We start from the raw sequence: 18,545 nt of genomic DNA on the forward strand, positions 1-18,545 counted from the left end.
TGTGGATGTGTTCACAACTTGGAAGCTCTCCCAATCCCCTCCAACTGTTCTATGGAGGTTTCCCATGAAGGCATGGTCAATTGTTAACTTCATTTCCAACCCCTCTTTCCGCTCTGAAATATGGGGGATGGGGCTAAACATTGCAAACTTCTAATCATGGCTTGGTCTTTCTGGCAACCAGAAGTCCACTCAGGAGTCCAACCAGGAGTCTACTCAGAGACATGCAATTAGAACAAAAGATGCTCCTAGTGCTCTTATTATTTTAGGAAATTACAAGGGTTTAAGGATCTCTGTGCCAGGAACTGGGAGCAGATATGTTTATGTATTTCATTATCTCTCATAGATGAAGTAGTACTAATAACACCCACCCCCTTAGGTTGTGTATATTAACCAAGGTGAGGTATATAAAATACAAAGTACTATGCCCGCTCTAGTCACTCTGTGAATTTCATTAACTGAGAAAGGCATTTCTTAATTATTTTTTTATCCCACCTCCTTCATGGGCACCTGGGGTTTGTTCTGTTGTTCTGGTTCATTAAGAAGGTGATCCTTTCTCTCTGGACTTCTGATGTTGCATGATCATCTGCTCAAATGAATGGCCTATTGCAATATAGAAAATTTTTATTTATCAAGAGAGCATGAAGAACTGTCACACCCCACCCAAGCTTGCATTTTAAGCAAAAGTGCCTGTAGTGTCTCCTTCTTCCTTTTGACATCCTTCCTAGTGTTGACTCCCTTACACTCCCATCCACCAAATGCTGTCATCCTTGACATCATCCCCTTGGGTATTAGACTAAAACACCTTCGTTTCTTATTGCTTCCTGTCCTTCACTAAATTAGAAGAATGTTTGCAACCATGCTCTCTCCTTCTCCAAATCCACCTCTATCTCTGAGCTCAATTCTTGTCATTTTGCGTCTTTCATTTTTTACAAATTCGTATGTAATCTTCTTCCATGATTCATTATCTCAAAATGTTGCTACTCATAACTACACATTCTAAATTGGTTCACTGAATTTTTTCCCCACCAAATAGTGAATGCTTATGTTACTCCGCAGCTCAAGAAACTTAAATTCCTCTCATCCTTTGCTGGACTGAGAGATTTTCTTTTCCCTCTGATCCATTTCCCATTCCCTGTTTTGCATGACTACCATTTTTAAAGGGTACCACTTTGGCTCAGGTTTGGATCCTTGCATGTGTGTGTGTGTGTGTGTGTGTGTGTGTGTGTTTGTTTGTGTGTGTGTGTGTGTGTGTGTGTGTGTGTGTGTGAGAGAGAGAGAGAGAGAGAGAGAGAGAGAGAGATTGAGATTTTTACCCAACTCTTACATGTATTAGTTTAAAAAACCAGTTCTGATAAATATTTTGTGTTTCAAGAGGCTATTGTGATGGCTTTGTAAGAAATAACTTGAAATACCTCTTGTTGATCTCTACAAATATATAGTATTACTTTTAAAATCCATCATACAGTATAACCAATAATTTGATACATTAGATGTCTGCTTCTCTAATTATCAAAGCTAAACTCTCATAGACAGAATGTCTGTCAAATATATGGGTTTGTTATTTTGTTAATTAACTTGTCAAAGTAATGTCAATGTCACTTGATATTACATGAGTGATGACACTCTTCCCAAATATATTGATATTTTTTTTCTGACTTTGGATAACCCTAGATATGACCCAGACTTTCTAAAAGGCCGTTTTGATGATTCTAAGGTAGGTGTCTCTTTCAATAAATGTTTATATGTAGTATTTGAAATACATATCTTTGAGCATCAATATCTACCATATAAAAAGCACTAGGTTCTTAAAAGCTTAGGAGACATTACCTTTATAATTAAAACCCGTTGAGCTCCATCTGGCTGAGAAACAGACTATGTCAGGACCATCTTATTATTTATTTGTCTTCCCCTCCTCCTTTTAGCTGTCATTGCCTATAATCAACTCTTCTAGGACTTCTAAAAAAACATTTTTATTTCTAGTGACAGGAAGGATTTCACAGCAGCTGGAACCCAGATGGTTCATTAGAGGCATATTGAGATGGACCAAAAATTTAACTGAAGCTGCTATTCATAGATAAGAGTATAAGGAGAGTTGGCCTTGGACATTCAAAGAAAGTGCCTTTGCGTCTCTTTGTCTCTGTTGTAGATACTTTCAGATATCTACCAGAGAGTATGCACGCACTGTATGTTAGAAAACCCAGTCTTATTCATCTAATAGTGAATAATAAAACCCAGTTTTATTCATCTAATACCATTATATGATTCTAAATCCAGAAACCACCAGGAAATAACAACTCAGAGGCACTGTTATTATTTTAAAGTTTTCTTCCAATACCATAGATTCAGAAACTCTAATAAACCAAACAGATATCTGACTCTACATAATTGTGAAAAAAAAAAAAGAATCTACCAGATAAATTTAAAAGTAGAAATAGTAGATTGTGAAATATGATGAAATCATATGTTCTCTATTGAATCAGTGTCCTTTGTTTCTGATTAAATACATATACAATACTCACGTTTTAAAGTTGTATTAAAAATATTTCTCTAAACTGGTTCATAAGTATATCTAAGTTCCTTTGACTCTCAACCTAATATTCAGCAGCAATCAAAATCAATCAATCCAAATGGATGTATTCAGAACATGGAGCTATCCATTGACTGAATATTAGATTCCCCAGAGAACTTATTAATTATTTTTTCTCTATTGATTTCACAGAGAGAGGAAATGAGAGGGAGAGATAGAAACATTGATGAGAAAGAACATTGACCAGCCACCTCCTGCATGCCCCCCACTGAATATCGGGCCCACATCCTGGGCATGAATCCTGACCAGGAATCGAAATGGCGACCCCTTGGTGCATGGAGCGACGCTCAACCACTGAGCCACACTGGCTGGACTCCCTGGAGAACTTTTAAAAAATACCCATTTATGGATTTTGCCACAAACCAATTAAAAATTGTGGTTTAGCTCTATACATTAGTTGCTGCTGCTGCTGTTGCTTTCTAAACACCCCAGATGATTTAATCTGCAAACAAGTTAGAAAAACACTAATGCATACTGCTTAGTGTTAGTAATTTTCTACTGACCTGGAGTTTTCAACGATTTTCACTTATGGTATTTGATAACTGTATTGATTTAGACTTACACCGAGTTGCATGTAACAGAAACCAAGCAAATCCTTCGCTAACAAGAGCTCTGAAGATAAGTGGTCCAGGGCTAAATTATTCAGTGTACAAATTAATCAGTGCCATGAGGTCCTTAACTTCCCCAGTACACTGAGTTTTCCTTCCAGCCTCTGTTGTTTTTCTAGGAAAGAATAAGAATTAACAAGGGGGTAGGAGAGGCTGTGTTATCAGAAAAACTTATTTTCTAGTAACCCCCCAATTGACAAGGTGCCCAGCACTTCAGCCACCAAAAATATGAGAAGTGTTTTGTTTTTGTTTTTTTTCTATTTTTATTTACACCAGTATTATTTTTACCTTGTATCCTTAAACTGTGCATACCATTTTGATATACTTGGTTGGCTTACACCACTCTTTTTTTTACACATTGAAAAGTCAGCAATGTTTTTATTGGAGAGATATAATACAAACATAACATGCAAAATCTTTTTTAGGGACCCATTTCTAAAAGATGAATAGTTTTTCATAAAAAGTATGACAGCTATTGTGCTTAATAATAATGCCAAACATGATAAATCACAGTACTAAGAAAATTATATAAATGTGATGTTCCAGTAACCAACCTTTATGATTTGCTACTTGATCAATGCTCATGAAAGTTTTGTTCCTTGTTTAGAAAAGCATGTCTATCAATTAGAACTATTTAAAAATTCAGCTGGTGTGTACTTTATCTTTTATTCTAAATCTAAAGAGAAAAGTCCTATTTTCATCCCCTTTTAGTTGAATTATGAATGGAATTGCTCTGGATATTAACTGTAAAATCACATGTTCAGCCTTTAACTTTCATTGCTTGAGAAATTCCTTTGGAAGGTTGTTTCTGAAGAGGAACAGAGGGAGCGGCACATTCCCAGATGGCTATATCCCATTTACAAAAATTACACCTAGCAATGCAGAGGACTGGGAAAAGATTTCAATATTTCTTCCTTCTATCAGTCAGGATCCAATCAAGAGACAGAAATCACACAACGATTTAGAAAGGGACCGTTTAATAGAAAGAATAGTTAAAACAAATGCCCAAACTCATAGACACAGACAACAGTATAGTGGTTACCAGAGGAGAAGAATATGGGAGGATCAAGTGGATAAAGGGGGTCAAATCTGTGGTGATGCAAGGAAATGAGATGTTCAGTATTACGTATTACGGAATCATACAGCTGAAATTTACAAAGTGTATTAAGCAATGTTATCCCAGTAAACTTAATTTAAAAAAAAAAAAAGAATCATTAATGATACAGAGTTAGAAATGAGTGCTCTATAGAACACTGCCCTGGGACTGAGGAAGAGTACCCAAGGGAAAGATACATCTTAAGGTGTGACTTCAGACCTCGTTGGGGAAGGAATGGGGGCAGACCTGTGATGGCAGAGAAGGCCAATGGGTTGACCCAGGTATGAGCTTGTCCACAGTTGTTGAATAAGCAGGAGAGACCCCCTCAAGATGCAGGAGAAGGAACCCACGGTTAGTATTGAGAAACAGGAAATGCAGTAGTCCTGTTATCTGTGGTTTTGCTTTCCACAGTTTCAGTTATCTGGGGTCCACCATTGTCCAAAATTACTAAATAGCAAATTCCAGGAATAAACAATTCATATGTTTAAAACTATACCGTGTTCTGAGTTGTGTGAGAAAATCTCAGGTTGTCTCAGTTCATCCAACCCAGGGCATGAATCACCCCTTTGTCCAGTGTATCTGTGCACACAACTCGCCCATCAGTCACTCAGTTGTTTCAGTTCTCAGACCCACCATCACGGTATCACAGTGCTTGTGGTAAGGAACCCTTATTTTACTTAATGGCCCAAAGCATAAGAGTAGTGATGCTGGTGATTTGGATATGCCAGAAAAAGCCGGAAAGTGCTTTCTTTAAACGAAAGGGTGCAGGCTCTGGCCTTATGAAGGAAAGAAAAAAAAAATTGGATGTTTAAGTTGCTAAGACCTACAGTAAGAACAAATCTTCTATTCATGAAATTATAAAGCAAGAAAAATAAATGTGTGCTAATTTTGCTGTTGCACCTCAGACTGCAGACATTATAGCCACAGTATGTGATAGTGCTTACATAAAATAGAAAGGGTATTGCATTTGTGGGTGGGAGACATGGACAGAAAACGTGTTCCAATCGATGGCAATGTATTGTGTCAGTAGGCACTGAACCTATATGAAGACTTCAGCAAGGGATCTCCTGAAATGAGTGACCACATTCACATAATTTTATTGTAGTAGATAATTGTAATTGTTGTATTTTATTATTATTGATTATTAATCTTATTGTGCTTAATTTATATAATAAAATTTATCATAAAAATGTATGTATAGGAAACAACATAACATATCTGGGGTTTGGAGCTATCCCTGGTTTCAGGCATTCACTGGGGGCTCTTGAAACTTATTCTCCCGGATAAGGGGAGACTAGGGTATGCTTTTGGGTTACTTCAAGGATGAAGCTGGGGTCCAACTACTGGCTATGTAGAAGCCTCAGCTGTAATTCACATGAAACACACCATTGAATGGCGATGGGAAGCATTCCAAGGGGCTACTACTGATACTTGATGAGGACAGTAGACCTAGCCATCTTCTCTCTGTGTCCTCACCTGGAGGAAGTGGCAAGAAGAGCTCTGTGGGGCTTTTTTTAAATAAAGACACTGGTCACATTTTAGAGGATGTCACCCTTGTGACCTAACCATCTACCACAGGCCTCACTTCAAAATAACATCGCATTGGAGATTATGTTTCAACATATGAATTTTGGGGCGGGGTGGGGGGCAAACATTTAGTCCACACTATTCTTCCTTTGACTCCTGAAAATTCATGTCCATGCATGCAAAACATGTTTATTCCATCCCAATAGCCCCCAAAGCCTTAACTCATTCCAACATCAACTTTAAAGTCTAAGTCCAAAGTCTCATTTTAATAACATCTAAATCAGATATGGATGAGACTCAAGGTCTAATTTATCCTGAGGCAAAACACTCTTCAGCTGTGAACTTGTGAAATCAAACATGCTATATGCTTCTAAAATATAATGATGGGATAGGCATTGGACAGACATTCCCATTCCAAGTGGAAGAAAGGCCTACCAGGTCCTGAGGTAGTTCACAGCCCAGTGGGGAAAATTCTATTAGACCTTAAGGCTTGAAAATAATCCTCTTAGGCCTGATACTTTGTCCTCTAGGCTCACTGGGGCAAGGGTTGTGCCACTGATGCTTTGATGGGCAGGGGTTGGACCCCCAAGGCTCTATGTGGCCCTGCTCACACAGCTTGTCTGAACAACCCACAGGGCTTCTCTGCCTAGGTGTCCTTTGAAATACAAATGGAGACAGCCACACCCCCATGGCTTGTGCACTCTGTGTGCTGGCAGAGATGGGATAGTGTGGGCATCACAAAATTTTCTGCCTATGCCTTTATGGGAGTGGCCACCATGGTCTACGCTGCACTGGAACCCACTGAAGCCATGCTTAGGTCAGCAGAGGGGCACCGGAGTGTGGACAGAGGAGCCCTCTGTGGCAGGTAGTGCCAGACAGTGAGCTGAAGTCCTGCAAGACCTGGTGGCACCTACCATAACAACAGTTTTAAGCGGTTTACTCTAAACTAGAATTGATGTATGAATTTAGCAAAATCTAAAATACGAGGTAAATATACTAAACAAACAAACTGTACTGGCCTGCTCATATCAGCTCATCCTGATTAAATAAACAAAAGGCCGACTATGAAGCTTTCAGAGGCAAACTGAGGAAGTACCAGCTGGCCTGGTACTCCTCTAAATGAATTTGTCCTCTAAGCGAATTTGTTAGTTTTTAGAACTTAGAAAATAGAATGAATAGCAGGAAAGATGTGTGATGGCCCACTTCACCCAGTTACCTTCCGTCTCAGCTCCCTCCCACTTCCGTTCCCTCTCGCTTATTGATAACTGCCTCTGCTTCTGTACTTGCTTGCTTGCTCTCCCCCAAGGCCAACATGAAATGCCAGTTGCAGAAGTTTGTAACAAGCAACCTATAAAATAAAAAAGTAGCTGAAAGTCGGGGCTGAGCTTCGAGAACTTGGGATCAGTCGCCGGTCGGCTTTGCTCTCTATTTGGCTTTAATTTGGCTCTGGTGGTCTCTCGGTTGTCTCCCGCCGCAACAAAACCAAAAATACCAACAAAACTCCTATTTTTAGATCTAGTGAAAAACAAATTCTAAAATAAAATGAAAATTTCTACCATCAAAATGGTCTTGTAGACATTACATGTGAAAGGGAAAAAAATTATAAAAAATTTTGAAGAATATTAAGAGAATACCCACATGGCTCTAGGAGAGTTAATATTTCTTAAGAGAGACACAAAAGCATTATTCATATAGATAAAGACTGACAAATAGAATTGCATTAAAAGTAAAATTTTTGTTCACCAAAGGATATAGAGCAAAAGGAGACCATTAAATGGAGACAATATTTGCAATACATATATCTGATTAATAACTCATATAAAAACATATAAAAACTTGTACAAATTACTAATAAGAGGATATCCAATTAAAAATTGTACAAAGATTTGAATAATCACTTTGCAAAGTAACAAAACTGAGTAGACTTGAGACTATGAAGAAGAAAAAAGAAAGCTCAATTGTCATTAGTCATTAAGGAAATGTACTTTAAAATCACAATAAATATCAATAAACTGCATTAGCATACCTAATGTAAAACAATAACAATACCATATATTTGCAAGGAAGCAGAGTAGGTGGGATTCTCATACACTACTGTATCGTTTTACATTTGTACAAACACTGTGGAAAACTGTTTAGTACTCTCCATGTTTAACATATGATAATGCCACCCTTAGTCATAACCTCAAAAGTAAGGTGTTCCTATGGGCACCACTAGACTTGTAAACAAGGTTTCTAGCAACAGTCTTTATAAAAGTTAAAAATTTGAAATGAGCCAAAATACACTTCAATATTTTAGCCCCAAAATGGTAGATTTTGGGATATTCATGCAATGAAGTAATTAATAACAATGAGAATATTAAATTTTAAGAAAATTTAAATCTTTGAAGTAACAAAAGGACTTAAAGGGATAGAGAGAGAGAGAGAGAGAGAGAGAGAGAGAGAGAGAGAAAGAGAGAGAAAGAGAGATACACAAAATAAACAATCATTCGAATTTCTCTTTTATCCTCAATGTTTCCCATGTTGGTCTTAAGAGCTCCTTTGGCTTCATATGGCTCTATCATGGATTGGGTTAATCCTTTCATTTTATCAATAAGAACTCTTGATACCTAGGAACAGAAATAGGCCTGTAGGAGTCTAGTAGTTCATGGTATGCCCACTTGAGATCATTTTAATTTTCTGATGAACTTTCTTAGCTTTAACACTTTTTATTGAGATGTTCTACTTTGACTTCCTGACAAATTAACACTTATTGAAAAGATGTCTTATGTGACCCCTCAGTCTGCGTTGTGTGGTTTGGATTAAAAATAAACCGGTGCAGGGAGGGAGGAGGAAAATAATCTGTTAAAAAGAATCATGCTTCTTTGACATGATTTGACAGAAGAATGTATTTTTAATTCATATTTAGAAATAATACAACAGAATATGGAACATTTTTTAACTTGAATGCAAAAGATACAGTAGTTTAAACACTTTGAGTTGGATATTTTAGGGAATCTTTGGTTTAGATAACAACAGTTTTCATTTTCTACTCCCTTTCTCACCTTTTTACTTTCTTTTTTTTCTTTCTTTCACCTTCTTCTCACTTTTTTTTTTTCCCCCAGTAGACTTGAAAAAGAAGAAATGTCAGAATGTCAATATCACTTTGAGTTCACCAGAAAGGCAGCTCAAAAGTACTTTTATAACCTTTTGATTAGGTTGTTGGGGATATCTTTTGTGCTGTGTTTTCAGAGGTTACAGTGGGTTTTTCTTTCTTTCTTTTTTTTTTTTTTTATGAGAAGCTGTGAATTTTGCCTAAAGGTTAAAGAATAAAATTTGTTTTAAAATCTCCTCATTAACTCGATGTCTTCAGTGGGAAATCTCTTCACTAGTTTGTAAACCTGTCAGCAATCTCATTTAGAGCACCCCCCCCCCCCGTTTGTGATCAGTTGAAAGAGGTTAGTTAGCTTTATGATCTTTAATATGGAAGGTATTTAATATTTGTGTGGTTTTGAAAGAGTAACTCTAGGCAATGATATGATGCTCATTTTTAGTAGCAATCCCCAGGGATGCTGCTGAGCATATAAGCTTATCTGTGTGATATGTAGCAGAGGAATAGGAAAAGTAATTATTTGATCTTTTATGGATCTCTCAACTGTGAATTCCATTACAACCATGTTTCTTATAGGTATAAAAAAATAGAAATCATTAAGTTTTTTTCAATCATCTCCTGCAAAATGTGAATTACATCTCCTACAAAGTAGGGAGTGTTAGTATGTTTAATTACTGTATGTGCAAATGGATACAATTTACTATAGAAATATGATTGTTTCCTGAGATACTGATTTTCCACAAATTCCAATCTCTCTTCTACTGCCCTCAGCTGTGCTTCTGATAGGAAGAACAAACCTGTAAAATAGGTTGTCTTTGTGGCTCTTACTGTGTGATTGCTTTTTTTGATCAGGCATTTTCACTCAGATATTATTTTCTTCTCTCGTATTATTTCACACCCAAGCAGACACCTTTTTTTTTTTTTTTATCATTCCTCAAACTGTAATTTATATATGCCAGTGAAGTATTATTTGTAAGCAGTCAAGGCAGTACTGTACTTCTAAAAGATTAGGGTACATAAGCATCACTAAAAAGGTTGTTAAGGTACAGATTTCTGCACCCTAAATCAGAGACTCTGGTTTAATAAGTAACTGGTGTGTCTTAGGAACCTCCAGTTTTATTGAGTTGTAATTTCTGGGAACATTTATGCATCCAGAGAACCCTTAGACCAAGTTTTCGAGATCTGATAGCTATATGGTCTTTATAAAGTCTCTTATTTCAAATCCTGTAAGCAGCTGCCTCTCTGCCTCCTTACAAGGCAAGTGATGCTCTTCTCAGTACCTTTCTCACTGAGCCATGCAAGTTAGAGGACTCTGTTTTAGCTGTGTCTACTCACATATATTCCAACAGCCATTTATTCATTAGACAAAGATTGCATCTCTACTATATGTAAGCTACACTAGTTACTTGGGTTGTATCAGTAAAAAGAACAGAACAATTTCTGTCCTTATGGACTTCTTTTCAAGAAGTAGAGATAGCCAATAAACATAGCATAGTAAATAAGGAAATTTTATGTAACGTAGGTGCTGTGGAAAAAGAAAAAGTGGAGTAGGGTAAGGAGGCTAAGGAAAGTGGGTCTTGTGGTAAGATGAAATTTTAAGTACCATGGTAAGGGTAAGCCACACTGAGAAGGTGACATTTGAACAATGATTTGAAGGAAGTAGGGGAGTAGGCATATGGATGCCTGGGGAAAGAGTATTCTAGGAGTAAAGTAAGAGTGTACCTGTAGTGGGTAAGGAATACCAGAGTGGTTAGAATGTCTGGTGTGGACTGAGCAAGGAAGACAGTCTATAAGGACCTTAACAAAGAACCAGGAAGCCAGATCCTATGAGGTCTTTTGATTCATTGTAAGAACTTGGCATTTATCTCAATGGTATCAGGTCCCATTACAACGTTTTAAGCAGAGGAGTGACACAGTCTGTCAAATTTTAAAAATATCCCTCTGGCTGCTGTGTGACAAGAAACTGTAGAAGGTCAAATGTAGCCATAGGGAGATCATTCCTACAGTTATTTGCAGGCAAGAGATGATGCTATTTGCAGGCCAGAGATGCTACCAGGGTGGTTACAGGGTGCCTACAGTTATTTGCAGGCAAGAGATGCTACCAGGGTGGTAACAGTGGAGGTGCTGAGAAATTGTTGGATGATACTTTATACACATTGAAAAGAGAACCGGCAATTATTTCATAAAAAAATGAATGTGGAATGTGAAAGAAGGTAAAGATGACTCCACATTTTTGTACTTCATAACTGGATGGAGAAAACAGCAAATTAAACAAGCGTGGTGGGGCTAAATAAAGAATCCAGTCCTGGAATTACTAAGGTTTGAGATATCTATTAATTACTGGTTTTGAGGAAGTGGTTGGATAGAAGTATCTACACTTCAGAAGAGAGTTCTGAGCTAGATGCAAATATGGGACTTGTTACCATTCAGAAAGCATTTAGAGGTATGAAAGTAGATGTGAGTGCAAAGATAGTGAGTTTACACAAAAAAAGAGGAAATAATTACAACTAAATCCTGAGGTGTTATTGGGGTCCTGGAGGACTTGACGGCTGGTTGACCTGAAAGCTGGACCCAGGCAAGCTCCTCACCCCCTCCCCTGTCCTTGGAATGTATGTTCTGCTCATAGTTTCCCCAGTGGAAGCCATTTTCAAGGACATGACCTTGTGAGGGTAATGTGTTGTGGAGACTATCTTGACTGCCTACATGACTGAACCCAGTTAAAGCCTGTGAGTCTGGTGGATGGCCACAGAGAGCTACTCATCTTGCTGCCGCCCAAGACAAGCCTCATATGTAAATTCCCTTGCTCATTAAACCTTCCACCACTAATCTGAAGTGGCCTGTCTGTTCTTCTATTTCTTCTTGCTCTGCATGAGTATGGGGGCCAATTTGCAAACCAACTGGTATTTCAATATTAAGAGGACAGTGGGGAAGAAAAAAGTCCAGTAAAGGAAAATGAGAAAGCATGACCAGAGGCATAGGAGTAAAATAAGAGAATTGTGTCCTGGAAACCAAGTGGAAATCAAGGATGGTAGAAATGATAGCTGAAGTAAATGAAGACTGAAAGTTTATCAGTTGTTCCTAATGAGGATGCCACTAAAGAGTTGAATTAGAGCTATTTCATTGTAATAGTGTGGGCAAAAGTATGATTGGGTTGTGTTTAAGAGACTGAGGAAGGAAAGGATTTGAAAACGATAGATGTAGACAGGTCTTTAGAACAGTTTTCCTGTAAAGAGTGAACTGTTCTTGGGGAACACCGGAATAAGAGAATGATTTTTGTTTTGTTTTGAAGGGGGGAGAAAAAAGAGCATATTTGTGTGGTAAGGCAGACAATTGAACAAGTAAAAAAGTCAATGTTGTAGATGACAGAAAGGACAACTGCTGAGTAATGTCCTTTGGTGTGGGGAATGGGTAGGATCTCGTGTAAAAGTGAATGAATTGACTTAAGAGAACACAGAGAGCTCATCCATAGTAGTAGGTACAGAAAACCTTCAACAATCTCAATTTACCTGCTGACTTTTGTCATCTACTTCTTAGGATAGTTTATTGAGCACACCTTGAGAATCTCTAATTCTTGTTGTGTTTTATTTTCATTCGTTGGCATTATCATTTGTACATTACTAGTCAGCTATTATGGATCAATATTACTAGTTGAATGCCAACAAATATAAGAAAGAGAGGAGCCTCCATTGAATAACACTAGTATACATTTCTGATCATACTCATATTAGAAAAGTAGAGTATCCAAAATTTTGTCTAAAACCCAGCCATATGATAGAATAGTAGTGCTCATCAGTAGAGTGTGTAGAGAACCATCTGTTTTACACCTCCTTATTGGCTGAAACCTAATGCTAGCGCCCACTTTTCAGAAAATATACTCAACAATATACAGTATTATAGTAATGGGTATTTTCCCTGTATGTACCTAGTAATTTATGTGTCTTTGGGTCTATCAGAAAATATAAAGGCCAAGCGATTAGCATAAATAAATGAAGTATGCATGTAATGATTTATTACTATATCTAATTATTAAAGACAAGGAGATTAAGAAAAGGAGAGAATAAAAATTGACCAAGCGCCTACTTTATGCCAGATACTATGTTATAAATATTGTGGCTTCTATTTCATTTGTTCTTTGCAAAAAAAAAAATGGTTATGCTTGTTTCCACTTTATATGTGAGAAAAATAACTAAGAAATATATTATAATTTGCTAAAAATATGTTAGAGGCTCATTTGAGATTCAAACCTAGGTCTTTCTGAACCCAGATCCCATGTTCTTTTCATTATATCATATATGTTTTTTTTTGTGGGAAGACTAACTATCTAACTATCTGAATCTAATGGATTTCTACGTATTTTCTTTTGGCTTTACAAGAAAAAGAAGGAGTTGGAGGAGGAGGTAGAAAAGGAGGAAAAGGAAGACAAGAAAAATGAGGAGGAAGAAGAAGATTGAAAGGAAGATAAAGAGGTATGTGTATGAATATGGATAACTAGTATATGAAACACAGTAATGAGAATATAATTTGACTTTGATTTACCTATGGTTTTGAATTTTGGACTCAGGGTTAAAGATTACTGGTAAATTGTAACCATTATTTGAAAAAAATTTCTATATAAAGAAAGCTTTATGGTGGTTTATACACAACAGAAGGTAGCTTCTACTTGAGACATTGGAAGACATTAGAGAATTCTGAATTTGTGGACATCTTATTCATAGGTAGCATGAATAAAGCCACTCTGACTTTCAGCCAACATTAGGAAGGACTGGTGCAAAGAACCAAAAGGAGGGTCTTACAACAGGACTCTTAGAACCAAGATAGCAACCCAGATATTAGGCAGGGGTGCATTTATGACGGTGAGGAAAACACAAGGATCCAAGCTGAAGGTCAAAGAGTAACCTGCAGCAAAGATGATGATAAATGAATCACTGGATATCAAGAATAAAGATTCTTATGTTCTCCCTCACTCAGGGAAAGAAGGGTTCCACAGCTTGACTCGTTTTCACATTCTGATGGCTCAAAGTGGATGGATGAAAGAACAACGAACTGGGCTGATCTGTACAGAAGTGATCCTATTCACAAGTTCTCTTATGGTGCAAGCTGATTTCACAGGAGAGTCCCTTGTTATAATCTAAAGTAACTTATAAAAACTCATCAAATTTATCAAGGTTTACAAATGGAGATATAAATAGACTGTATCATGAGGTGTAAGTGTAGAAATCCATACATTCTGTAGGAATTATGTAGAAGGAAAAGCACTGATCGCGATGATATAAACTCTTGTTTTTCCACAAGCTGTTTTGATTGGTTTTCTTCCTATTTAAACACTGTAGTCTTCATGGGCCTTTCTAAGATGATATTTCTGTTCAGATGTTTGAGTTTTGTTTCAGGAAGAGCTCCACAATACAAGTTTTTACCTATCGTTTTATTTATTTATTGAAAACGCTGTCGCAGTTGCTCAAATATGAAGTATTATTCTCCCTTCTAAGCAATGTAAAAATAAATAGCAGTCCAGAAATATTTATTAGTTAGTGATGATGTCTGAACTTAGAATTTCTGATATGGATTTTCTCAGGGGAGCCTTGGAAATCTGTATACTGGACTTTACCACACTGCAAGATATCCACTTAACTTGGGTAGATTAAATAATACAAGTTCGTTAAGGAGTTATTCAAAACACAATTTGGGGCATCATGAGATTAAAATGGTCCCTATATATATTGCTTCTCAGCCTTTTAACTAAGATCAAGTGTAGCATCTGTTCTTATCAGTTTAATATCTGATATGTCCTCTATCCAAGGACAATATATTAAGTGGATTTTTGAGCAGGGAGATGGAATAGGAGCTTGCTCTGTCCACTCCACACATTGACCCGGTATTGCAGCACCTCTGGAAATGGTGCAGGGAAAAAAAAGTAAATAAATAAAATGGTTCATATATATATCATCACCTGAAGACATTTTTGCATTTATCTTTACTTCAGATAGAGGGAGCGGGAGAGAGAGAGGGAGAGGAAGAGGAAGAGAGAGAGAGAAATGTCAATCTGGGAGAGACACATTGAGTGGTTGCCACTCCCACGACCCCAACCAGGGCCAGGGACAAACCACAACTCACGTACGTGCCCTTAGTGTGAACCGAACCCGAGAGCATCCGCAGGCCGATGCTCTAACCACTGAGCAAAACTGGCCAGGGCTGGTCCCTAAATTTAATGTCATCAACACAAAACTCTAGTTTCTTCTTGGAAACTTGACTTGGCATCATTTTGTACCGATGATGAAAGTCAGGATAACCAACTTTGAACACCTTTCTCTGGGTTAGGATTTGTCTCCGGAATAAATTTAACTGCTTGCTTAACAGGCAATGGAAGGTCCTTTTTTTTTTTTTTTTTTTTTTTCTTTAGGCATGCAAAGAAGCAAATACATTGTGAATGCTGTTTATATTTTATCTAGTTTTCTTTTTTTAAAAAGACCTTGCAGAAGTTCGGTCATATTATATGCCTCTGGAAGATCTCCAGCACACTTGTAAAAAAAATGACAGGCATCTAGAATAATTTCTCCCTAAAGAATAGCAAAAGCTATTACTTTAGTGTCATCAAGTAAGATGTTGATTCATCACAAGGTTACGCATTGTTATAAAGAGAAATTTTGTTATCTCTTTCTAATCTTTCTAAGATATACCATGCTTTCTGTTTAATAGAAAATTATCTAAAACACTTTGTTCAATTTTTATAATTTTAAAATTTTATCTTTATTGTTGAAAGTCTCCCATTTTATCCCCTATTGAACCCCTCCTCCCTGCTTCTGCTTCTCCCTTGCCACCTTCACCACACTACTGTCTGTGTCCGTTGGTTATACATATATACATGTAAGGTCTTTGGTTTATCTCTTCCAGCCCCCCATCCCTTACCCTTCGAGGTTTGTCAGTCTGTCCCCTGCTTCCTGCATGCTGGTTATGATATTGTGCTTTGTACTGGATCTAGAAAGGCTAAGCCAATTCTAGGGAAGAAGAGGTTTATTTATGCCTGAATGTCAGATGTGACTATGATTAACTAGGTTATTTGAAATCACGTAGATTAAGCTACTAGTTGTTTTCCATCTTATTGTTCCTGTTTTGGGATGGTTGTTTTCCTTTGAACCAGTTATTATGCTACTAGTCAATTACAGCCATGTATTAAAACTTTTCAGAAAGATGGTTTCAGAAAGAGAGTGTATGAGAAAAGTGAAAAGATTTACTTAACATCATACTAGACAATAAACAAAAGTGAAAATAGAATCTAGTTACTTTGGCTTTAGTTAAGTTATCATGAAGAGGATTATCCTCACTTATTCTCTAAGATGGAATAACTTTGCCCTAATGATGATTTTCTTTACCAGTTGTTACATGTGAAGTAAAAAGCTTTACTGAGAAGGATAATGACCGCTCCATTCAGGGAAAATCCTTATGTTATTGGTTCCAAGAAATGCATCCAAATGCTTTTCAAATCATCATTGTTTATGGGTACTCATGGCATTTTGGAACAATGAAGGCATTCCATTTGGCAAATAGGGGAGATGAAGGCAAGTCTTAATACAAATATTTTCTTGTCAAAATAATTGCAAAGCACTCAGTGGCTTGTAATTTGTGATTACAGTGCCCATCATAGTATGTTCATGGACGCATGTTCTGAAACAGAAGTTTTTCTAAGAAGTTTTCCTGCAATCTCATGGCAAGGCTTTCAATGGAATATTATTTACCTCCAGTATTTGTGTTGCTCATACACTAGGTGTATTGATTAGAGTATTTTTATAGTCTCTGGAAGAGAAGGATCTCCTTTTAGAATAAAGCATGTTTTATAGTGGAAAGAGAAGGAAACATATATAAAAGGTACTGTGGTAGGGAGAGAGAAGTGAACTGGAAAAAAAATTATCCCAAACTCTCAACTAGGTTATTTGAAGCCACTTAGATTAAGCTACTAGTTGCATATAAAAGGTATTGTGGTCGGGAGAGAGAAGTGAACTGCAATAGAGCAAGGAATGTAGCTTATCGCAGGGCAAATATTGGCAGTTTGATTCCTTTGGTTAGTAACCTTAACTTGAAGTCCAACATGAGCTAAGGTGCAACTTCACACAAAGCTACAAAGCTGCACTGTTTGCTGTAGATTAAGCTAGAAAAGGCACAGCATTTTAAAAAATGTGTATTGGAAATGCTGTTCTGCAAATTTCTCTGTAAAATAGCAAAACATAATTTTGGCACATGTGCCATTTTTAACATCTAAGATTATTGATGTGGCCTGGAAATTTACAGAGAAGTCTTCAAAACAGCTTCCTGTATGGTGATTACTTGTTTTGCTTATTGCTCAAAAGTACGATGAAAATACCCTTCTCTACCCCTGAAGATTCATGACTGCATTTTGGTGTAGGAGGCAGGATTGGAAGAAGCAAAGAAACTTGGTCTGGGAGGCAGAAGATCTTACTTCTGACTCTCTTCCTAACTTTGATTCAAATGGTGTGCTCTTGCTGAACCTGTCTTCACATCCATAATCTGTAGGGTTGAAACAGAGGAAACAGTGCTCTCAAACTCTGGCCCCTTGCCAGATGCCCTCAAATGTGTACTAAGGTACAGTAGCCTAGCTTTTATTTTTCCTGTCTCTATAGACATGGAGCTCAGGAACCTAAGTGTCTCATCTTTGTTCTTTTTACTAATCTTCAAGCCCATCATTTATTATGATCCCATGTAGCTGGGTAAGGTTTCTGAATATGTTAAGTTGAAAAGATGCCTACTACAGGTATCTCTTCTTCCTCTGTATACTGATATTGGATGATGATGATGATAAACAAATGAGAAAAATGAGAGTTGAACAGTTTTTTTTTTCCTTTTAAAGGAGCAGTAAGGTGTGCATGTACACACACACACACACACACGCACACACACAATCAATCAATCAGTGAAGAGCAAGAGAAAACAAGAGCGAAAGAGAAAGAGAAAATAGATCAAGAAACAATCTTAGAGGAGAAACTGGGTTTAAATTTTAGTCCTGTTTACTACTAAGTGTGGAGGATCTGAATGGATTCCTTACTTAACATATGTCCTAACTTCCTTCTAGTGTGCCATTAAACTTACTCTCCCAGACTCCCTTATAATTAAAATTTTGGGTACAATTTAAGTTTTACCTTTCAGTGCCCTTACATGAAAGATATCAAAGCTAAGGAGGGGAGAGAGGCAAGGCATGAAGCTTCTATTTTGTGTATAGAGGGGGAGAGGATTTGAAGCCAACTCTAGAAATCCTTCTATATTGAGTAAGCAGGTTGAGTAGGTTGGTTCCATGTCATGCAAACACATTAGTTGCCATGGTGACCCAGATTTGGAGTGTTACATACAGAATTCATCCCTTAAAGTTCAGCAATTGTCTGTTTCTTCAGCCCTCCTGACAATTCTTTAAGCTATTTGCTATGCTAGAATTAATTACCTTTTCACTTAACTTTGCTAGAATTTCCTGTTTTATTCAATCAAACTCTGGCTAATTAGGTTTGTAACCTTGAAAATTATATAATCTCTATAAGTTGATGTTTATTCCTCTATAAAATATAAGCAAAATAAAACTATTTTATAAAAAGTATTGTTCTTTACAATAAGTAAGATAGTATATGTGAAGTGCTTAAC

The 18,545-nt window shown here is 37.1% G+C and overlaps 1 non-coding gene across 1 annotated transcript; it reads left to right on the forward strand.

Annotated features, from left to right (window-relative positions):
* Nucleotides 1-14,625: 14,625 nt before the first annotated feature.
* LOC118622165 lies at nucleotides 14,626-14,815 on the forward strand. Its single transcript, XR_004957975.1, has one exon. It is a non-coding gene; the product is annotated as a U2 spliceosomal RNA (small nuclear RNA).
* Nucleotides 14,816-18,545: the final 3,730 nt, after the last annotated feature.

Source organism: Molossus molossus, unplaced genomic scaffold (genome assembly GCF_014108415.1).
Source record: "Molossus molossus isolate mMolMol1 unplaced genomic scaffold, mMolMol1.p scaffold_m16_p_8, whole genome shotgun sequence".
In the NCBI taxonomy this organism is placed as follows: Eukaryota; Metazoa; Chordata; class Mammalia; order Chiroptera; family Molossidae; genus Molossus; species Molossus molossus.